We start from the raw sequence: 8,111 nt of genomic DNA, 5'->3' as shown, positions 1-8,111 counted from the left end.
ATTTTGCAATTTTTTTCCGAGCTTACTGCTCAGCAAGCCTAGTTCTCTGAGCTAACAGCCATTTCTGACCCTGCCATCTCTTGCTCTTTAGTGCTTGTTCGGCTGCTCTTCCTCCAGGGCTGGGCTGCCCAGAGGGCACTGCAGTCTGGAGGCACCCAGTAAACAATTCCTTATCACTAACATTCCCCCAGCCCCCCTGGAGATGTCTGCAGGTGACAGCGTAGCCTTCTGACGCCAGCCTGCGGGAGGCTTACTCTGCTATGCAGAATAATCGGCTATGCAGATTCTATCTAAAATGGGAAAAAATAATTTCTAACCACGGACTAGACTTTTGATCTGAAGGGTGAAATTAACGTGGCCAACCAGGCCTGAATTATCAGACTGTCTAGGTCTGGCCTGGGGACCTTAAATGACAATAGCAGAGAGGATCTGTGGCTAACAGGGGATCTGTGGGTGGTCTCCCTTGTCATTCAGTCGCAAAGGGTCGTATCCGACTTTTCGAGCCCATGGACTGCAGGACGCCAGGCTTCCCTGTCCTTCACTATCTCCCGGGGTCTGCTCAAACTCATGACCACTGATGCCATCCAACCATCCTCTGTCGCCCTCTTCTCCTCTTGCCTTCAGCCTTTCCCAGCATCAAGGTCTTTTCCAATGAGTCGCCTCTTAGCATCAGGGGTTCTCATAGTCATCACAGCTCACATTTTCTCACTTTCTGTTTGATCCATTTACTGACCCGGGTGACAATGGAAGCCGGGAACTGAGAACTCAACTGTTTGGCACTGGACAGTTCCTTACAGGGGAGGTGACACGGGTGTTTGTGGGGTTCAGACCATGCCTCCGTCTAGCTCTGTACCAAAGAGTCCCTCTCTCCACCCATGCATGGCCTCTGCCAGTGGGGCTAGCCTGTGGGGAGCATCTGAAAATTCTCCATCCCTAAATCCTAAAAGCATGATCTTCCCCTGGGGCAGGTGTGGGGAGTGGGGGGTGAGCTGCAGTTATTGGAAGTGAGATGGAAGCAGGCAGAGAAGAGTGTAACTTCTTGTCTAGAAAATAAGCATGGTCAAGAGGTGAAACTCAGCAAGAGTGGTGGAAGAAAGGGATGGTGGTATGTGTTTCTTTTTTTAAAAAAATGAAAATAACAAGATTTCCAATTATCATTACAAACTCACTGTGAAAAAATTGGAAAATAAAAAAAGAAGAACTACAAAGAAAATACTCATAATGTGGCTACCCACCCCAGTGTTCTTGCTTGGAGAGTTCCGTGGACAGAGGAGCCTGGCAGTCTACAGTCCATGGGGTCATGAGGAGTCAGACATGACTGAGCCACTTTCACTTTTTACTTTCATAAGGAAAATGGGGCTTCCTAGTGGTGTGAGTGGTAAAGAACCTGCTTGCCAATGCAGGAGATTTAAGAGATGCAGGTTCAATCCCTGGGTTGGGAAGATTCCCTGTAGAGGAGCATGGCGGCCCACTCCAATATTCTTGCCTGGAGAATCTGATGGACAGAGGAGCCTGGTGAGTTACAGTCCATTGAGTCGCAAAGAATCAGACATGACTGAAGTGACTTAGCACAGTCCTATGTAATATTTTGAAATTTCGCTTTTGACTTTTTTCTCAGTCCCTAAATACATAAATAGGGACTTCCCTAATGGGCCAGTGGTTAGAACTCCACCCTTCCACTGCTGGGGGCCTAGGTTTGATCTCTGGTTGACCCTGGAGAAGGAAACGGCACCCCACTCCAGTACTCTTGGCTGGATAATCCCATGGACAGAGGAGCCTGGTAGGTTACAGTCCATGGGGTCGCAAAGAGTCGGAAACGACTGAGCGACTTCACTTCACTTTTCGGAACTAAGATCCCATAAGCTGATTGCTGTGGTCAAAAAAAAAGAAAAAGGAAAAACAGAAAGAATTCATCATAAATACACAAATTCCTTCCTGCTTTTGAATATGCAAAATATTTCCAACTTTATGATGATAAGTAACTTGGTGATGAACATTTTTGTTCCCAAATATTTCTCTAAATTATTTCATCATGGTGCCTTTCCTCATGACAGAGAATGAAAACATCCCAAGGGGAAATGAGAGTGGGTCTTTCAGGAAGTTGGATGGTGGGCAGACCCCCTGGGAGGAGGGCAGAAATGTCAGAGTTCACAGAGATCAAGAGCTTGTGTGCACTTCTGTCTCCTGTGTGCTTATACTATTGCAGTTTCAGACTATGTTCTTTTCGCTTTAGCTTGATTTTATTTGGCAATTGGCCAAAGCCTTCATTGTCCGGGGTATTATTGTGTGCATTGATAAACTCCCCAGGCTGCCCAACCCTTTTCTATCAGGGAGAGGCGGGAAGATAAAATTGGCATTTCCCACACCTCCTGGTACTTAGGCTCCAGGATGTGGTTTGGAGGGTGCCAATCACAGGTAGAGGACTTCCCTGGTGGCTCAGTTGGTAAAGAGTCTGCCTATAATGCTGGAGACCCGGGTTCGATCCCTGGGCCGGGAAGATCCCCTAGAGAAGGAAATGGCAACCCACTCCAGTACTCTTGCCTGGAAAATCCCATGGACGGAGGATCCTGGTAGGCTACAGTCCATGGGATTGTAGCCTACTGTAGATCCCATCTACAGTCCATGGGATTGCAGGGTCGGACACGACTGAGCAACTTCACTTAATAACAGGTAGAACAGAGTTTGGAACCTAATCAGGAGGCAGAGGCGGGGGAGGCGGGGGCGGGGAAGGAGGAAGCAGGCATTCATTTTGCATTACAAATAAGGATCAAGTTCCATCTGCCTCTCCTCCCCGCCTCCCCACAATCCTGTTTTCCTCCCTACCCCAACCCAGAGGGAACCAAAGCTATCAGATTGCTGTGCCCCTGGGTCGGGGAAGATCCCCTGGAGGAGGAAATGGCCACCCACTCCAGTATTCTTGCCTGGAGAATCCCACGGACAGAGGCGGCTGGGGGGCTACAGTCCATGGGGTCACAAAGAGTCAGACACGACCGAGTGACTGAGCACATACATACATACATTCTATTTTTGGTTTGATTCCCCAGTTTTTTATTATGATAAAATATGTGTATCATAAAATTCACCATTTTTAAGTGTACTGATCAACAGTATTAAACACTTTCATAATGTGCCACCATCCATCTCCAGAAGTGTTCCTTCTTCACAAACTAGTACTCCTCATCTATTAAACATTAACTCCCCACTCCCCACACTCCCTGGCAACCACCATTCTGCTTTCCACCTCTATGATTTGGACTATTCTAAGCACCTCATATAAGAGGAACCATACTGCGTGTGTCTTTTAGTGGCTGACTTATTTCACTATGTCACTTAGCATAGCGTGCTGAAGGTTCATCCATGTTGCAGCATGTGCCAGAATTTCCTCCCTTTTAAAGGATGAATAATCTTCCATTGTAGGGCTTCCCTGGTGCTTCAGACAGTAAAGTATCTGCCTGTAATGCAGGACACCCAGGTTTGATCCCTGGGTTGGGAAGAGACCCTGGAGAAAGGAATGGTTACCCACTCCAGTATTCTTGCCTGGAAAATCCCATGGACACAGGAGCCTGGCACACTACAGTCCATGGGATCTCAAAGAGTCGGACACGCCTGAGCAACTGAACAACAATATTCCATTTTGCCTATCTATTCATCCATCCATGGACACTTGGGTGGCTTCCACGTTTTAGCTGTTGTGAGTAATGCTCTCATGAGCATGCTTGCAGGGTATCACTGATACTGAGGCCTGTAATGCTTATCACAGTCTCCGGAACAGTCTCGCACATTGCTCGTGGGGACACACGGAGGCCCTTACTACTCTTACCCGGCCCTCTAAGCTCACCTATAGATGGGGTTATGCTATTACAGTCTCGTGGGATTGAGATCATTTTGTCGCCACTGCAGGATGTGTCTGCTTTTGAGAGATGCCAATGCGCTCCATGCTGCACTTTTTTTCCTTTAATAATTCTTTTGGGGAAATGAAAACCTTTATTTTGAGAACTTCAAGTACACAGTTGATTGGGTAGAGTCAATCTCTGTCTTTTTTTTTTTTTTGGCCCCACGTAGGATTTCAGTTCCCCAACCAGGAATCGAACCTGGGTCTCCTGCATTGGAAGTTTGGCGTCTTAACCACGGACCACCAGGGAAGTCCCTGTGCTGTATTTCTAAACCGGCCTTTTGAAAGAAGCCCACCGCACTGTGTGCTCCTATCTCATAAGACCACTTGATACTTATAATTTAAGATGCTGAATATGGGCATGAGTTTCCTGCTAAATTTTTCCTGAAAGAACCACTTCTCTGTGTAATTGTGGATACTTCTACTTTTCAAAGGTTTTGCATATAAGAGGCGAAAATTAAGCTAATGCCCTCAAAATAGGAATTTTCAAATGAAGTGAGTTATGCTGGTTAGCATGCTCTGTTTAAGGAAAAGGAATACATGTTCCCATTTTCAAAGAGGCCTTTTGAGTAACTCAGGCTATCACAGGATGGAGAAAGAATGTGACTGGGAGTCAGAGAGCCACTCTGACCCCTGCCCATTATTAGCAGTGAGAAAGAAAGCACTGTAATATTTCTTATATTTCTATTTACCTCTTAAGGTTGTTAAGCTTTAATAAGATCATGTATGGAAGTGCTGCACTCAGAGACATACCATTCATTCTTGTCTTCCTTCCAATGTCATTCTAAATTCATCATCTATTTCTTGAGTACCAGCTCTGTGCCAGCAGGACTTGTATAGGCTTCAGGGTAAAGGGACACGTCAGAGAGTCAGTCCCACCTTCGGAGCATTTTAATTTAATTAATTAATTTATTTATTTATTGGCCTTGCCACATGGCATGTGGGATCTTAGTTCCCCGACCAGGGATCGAACCCATGCCCTCTGCAATGGAAGCATGGGAGCCCTAACCACTGGACTGCCAGGGAATTTTCCAGAGGGTTTTTTAACTAGTGAGAAAGGCTATAGCTAAGTAAAGAGAATAATAAGTACGAAAATAACATTATGGCCAGGAGCCACACGTCCTAGCACAGAAAACGAGAGGGACCTTTACAGAGGGTTGTGTAAGCTGGGTCTTGAAGGATGGGAATGAGTTCACCAGGCAGGTAAGAAGAACAGGTGTGAAAAAGCAAAGAAGAAAGAGCACGGAGAATTCTAAAACTGATGAGTATTTTTCTTTCTTCTAGAGAATGCCTGGTCCAGAATTCTCACAGTTTCACCTCTGGCTGGCATCTGTTCAAATCTCTGGGCACTGCATTCAATGGAGAAGCCAGGGATTATGAAGGCCCGTCGCAGGCTGGAGCTTCATGCATGAGCCCAGGGCTCCATGTCTCCCTGGAAAAGACTTAGCTTGTCCTTTTCTCCCCGTTACCTTTTCATGGGAAAACTAAGTAAATCACCTTGGTGGTGTGCGGCAGTCCTGCCTGTCACTGTTGATCATGAGAGATTTTTCTCTCTGGAATCAGATCATTTAATCTCATTTCTAAAAGTGGTGTTCAGGTGTTGGGTGGGTGGGTGCTGCTAATAATAACAAATGATCAATGATTCTTCCAGCAAAGACAGGAGGAAGTCATCTAGTGGACAGAAAAGTCTGTTCCTCCAGGTCTATTTAATTAAGAAAATTCCAGAGCATGAATCAGTTTGTCATTCAAAGTGGCCATTCCCAAATATAGTTCTTATGTCCCTATGCTCTTTTATAAACCTCTGGCATCTGCCAGCTGCTGCAGGTGAGACAGGAATGTTTATATCCAGGCAGAAGGGCAAAAACATGATTGAAAACGAACAGCCTGAAGCCAGTGTGAAATACTGAAAGAAAAAGAAAAAGCACAATCAACTTTTTGCTGTGTAGTTTAAAAGTAACTCCAGTCCAGTTGTAGCTGAGAGATGACTCACCCTGTCCACAGAAGCATCAAGAGAGGCAAAGCAGGAGGGATGAACAAAAACAAGATTCTGTTTTACATAATTCTCATTTTCATGCAAAGAGCTATTCTGACCGCTCATGAAATTAGCCAGCAATTTAACTACCTCATTATTTAGAGTGTTAGGCAAAGTGCACCAGATTTTTCTAGATAAGGATTATGACAGCTGGTCAGTAAGAAAACTGTCATAGGCCATATCCTACCATCTAGAACACCAAGGAGTGCCCAAGCTCCTTCAGAAGCCTGGGAGGAGCCATGCATACAAATCCTTTGGTTGCAACTTGAGACCCACTCACATGACCTCAGAGAAGGGGCCCAGGAATCACTCCCTGATCAGGTGATTCACAATCTTGATTACACATTCACCTCACCCGAGAGGTTTTTCAAACTACTGAGACCTGGTTCTCACTCAAGAGATTCTCATTTATTCAGTGTGAAGTGCGACCTGGGGAGCAGGATTTTTTTTTTTTTTTCTTTTAATGTCCTCAGGTAATTCTGACAGACAGCCGCGTCTGAGAACCACTGATAGAAATATATAAGAACCGGAACTATAACAGAAAGATTCCAGGAAGCAAAACAATCAGGGCTACCCGCATCACACGGCTTCAGAATTAGTCACGAGGTGTTCTGTGTGAATGGCGCCCCCTGGAGGGCAACTCTGGATGTGTAAGCCTACAGTCGTATTGATGGTTCCTCCATCCTGTTCCTTGGGGACAGGAAAACTGATTGTTCCTCAAGTCTTGAACGCTGCCTCACGCTCTTTCATGATAGCTGTGTTCCTCGTCGCTTAAGTCTCTCCATTTTCCAATTTCAAACCTCTAAGAGAAGAGTTTAGTATAGCCAGCTCACCTTTTTAAGACAGATGACCAAAAAATGACTTGCTTCTGACCACCCCAATCCATCACGCTGCTGCTGCTGCTGAGTCGAGAGTGGGGCAACAAGTGGTGCCGGTCATTAAGGGTCAGAGCTTTGGGCACGAAATTTTCCCTCAGGAAGTGTGGGTAGGAAGGTGATGACTGGTATCTTTAACACAGTGAGCTTGGCAGAGGCTGGCCGATTTCATTCACAAGGCTGACTGTAGAATTAATTGAGCAAATTAAGACACTTTGAGAGTGAAAGTCTGCTATTAATAACAACAACATTGGGGGAATCCCTGGTGGCTCATTGGTTAAGACCTCATGCTCCCAATGCCGGGGTTCTGGGTTTGATCTCTGATCTGGAAACTAGATCCCACATGCGACAACAATTAATAAAATGACCCTGAGGGCATAACTAAGACGTGGCAGTGTTCGTGGGTGCTGCCCCATCAGTCAAGTCAGACTCCTTGCAACCCTGTGGACTGTAGCTCACCAAGTTCCTCCGTCCATGGGATTCTCCAGGCAAGAATGCTGGAATGGGTTGCCATGCCCTCCTCCAGGGGATCTTACCGACCTTGGGAACGAATCTGTGTCTCTTTCCTCTCCTGCATTGGCAGATGGGTTCTTTATCACTGGCGCCACCTGGGAAGCCCCAAGACCTGCTCAGCCAAATAAATAATATTAAAATAACAGCAATAAGAACATGAGGGCAGGAGGTATAAACTGAACAGTTCTGGGCAAAGTGCTACATATGGTCACCCTAGTTTGGCTTAAATTTTGATAGAAAAGGAGAGGAAAGGATCAAGATAAAATTTCAGGATATGGATATAGAAAGTAATCTTGTGTTACAGAAGAAGAACCATAGTGAAGACTACGAGGATGTGAATAAATATACTCAGGCAACTTCTAGGGCTTCCCAGGTGGCGCTGGTGGTAAAGAACCCACCTGCCAATGCAGGAGACATATAAAAGACTCCAGTTCAATCCCTGGGTTGGGAAAACCCCCTGGAGAAAAGGCATGGCAACCCACTCCAGTATTCTTGCCAGGAGAATCCCATGGACAAGAGAGCCTGGTGGGCTATAGTCCATAGGGTCGCAGAGTCAGACACGACCAAAGCAACTTAGCACAGCACAGCAACTTCTCCTATAAGGGATAGGAATTGCTGGGGAGGAGGGTCCCCTCATTAAGGTAGTTCTAGATATGCAAATTGCCCACCTAAGGTGTATTAATTTCCTAATTAACAAATTACCACAAATTTGATGGCTTAAAGAAATAGAAATAGATTCTGTCACAGTTCTAGAAGGCTAGGAGTCTGAATTCAAATGCCCCAAGGTCTAGTGAAGAAG

General features: G+C 45.7%; 1 long non-coding RNA gene across 1 annotated transcript in view; it reads left to right on the top strand.

The window, feature by feature from the left end:
- LOC133258232 (uncharacterized) overlaps positions 1-5,362 on the top strand; it is a 108,421-nt gene extending 103,059 nt beyond the window's left edge. The window contains exon 4 of the long non-coding RNA XR_009739877.1: positions 5,177-5,362. This is a non-coding gene — a long non-coding RNA (uncharacterized LOC133258232). The remainder of the gene's footprint in view (positions 1-5,176) is intronic.
- The last annotated feature ends 2,749 nt before the right edge of the window (positions 5,363-8,111 follow it).

This window comes from Bos javanicus, chromosome 12 (assembly GCF_032452875.1).
Source record: "Bos javanicus breed banteng chromosome 12, ARS-OSU_banteng_1.0, whole genome shotgun sequence".
Classification (NCBI taxonomy): domain Eukaryota; kingdom Metazoa; phylum Chordata; class Mammalia; order Artiodactyla; family Bovidae; genus Bos; species Bos javanicus.
This window is presented reverse-complemented; position numbering and strand designations above follow the sequence as displayed.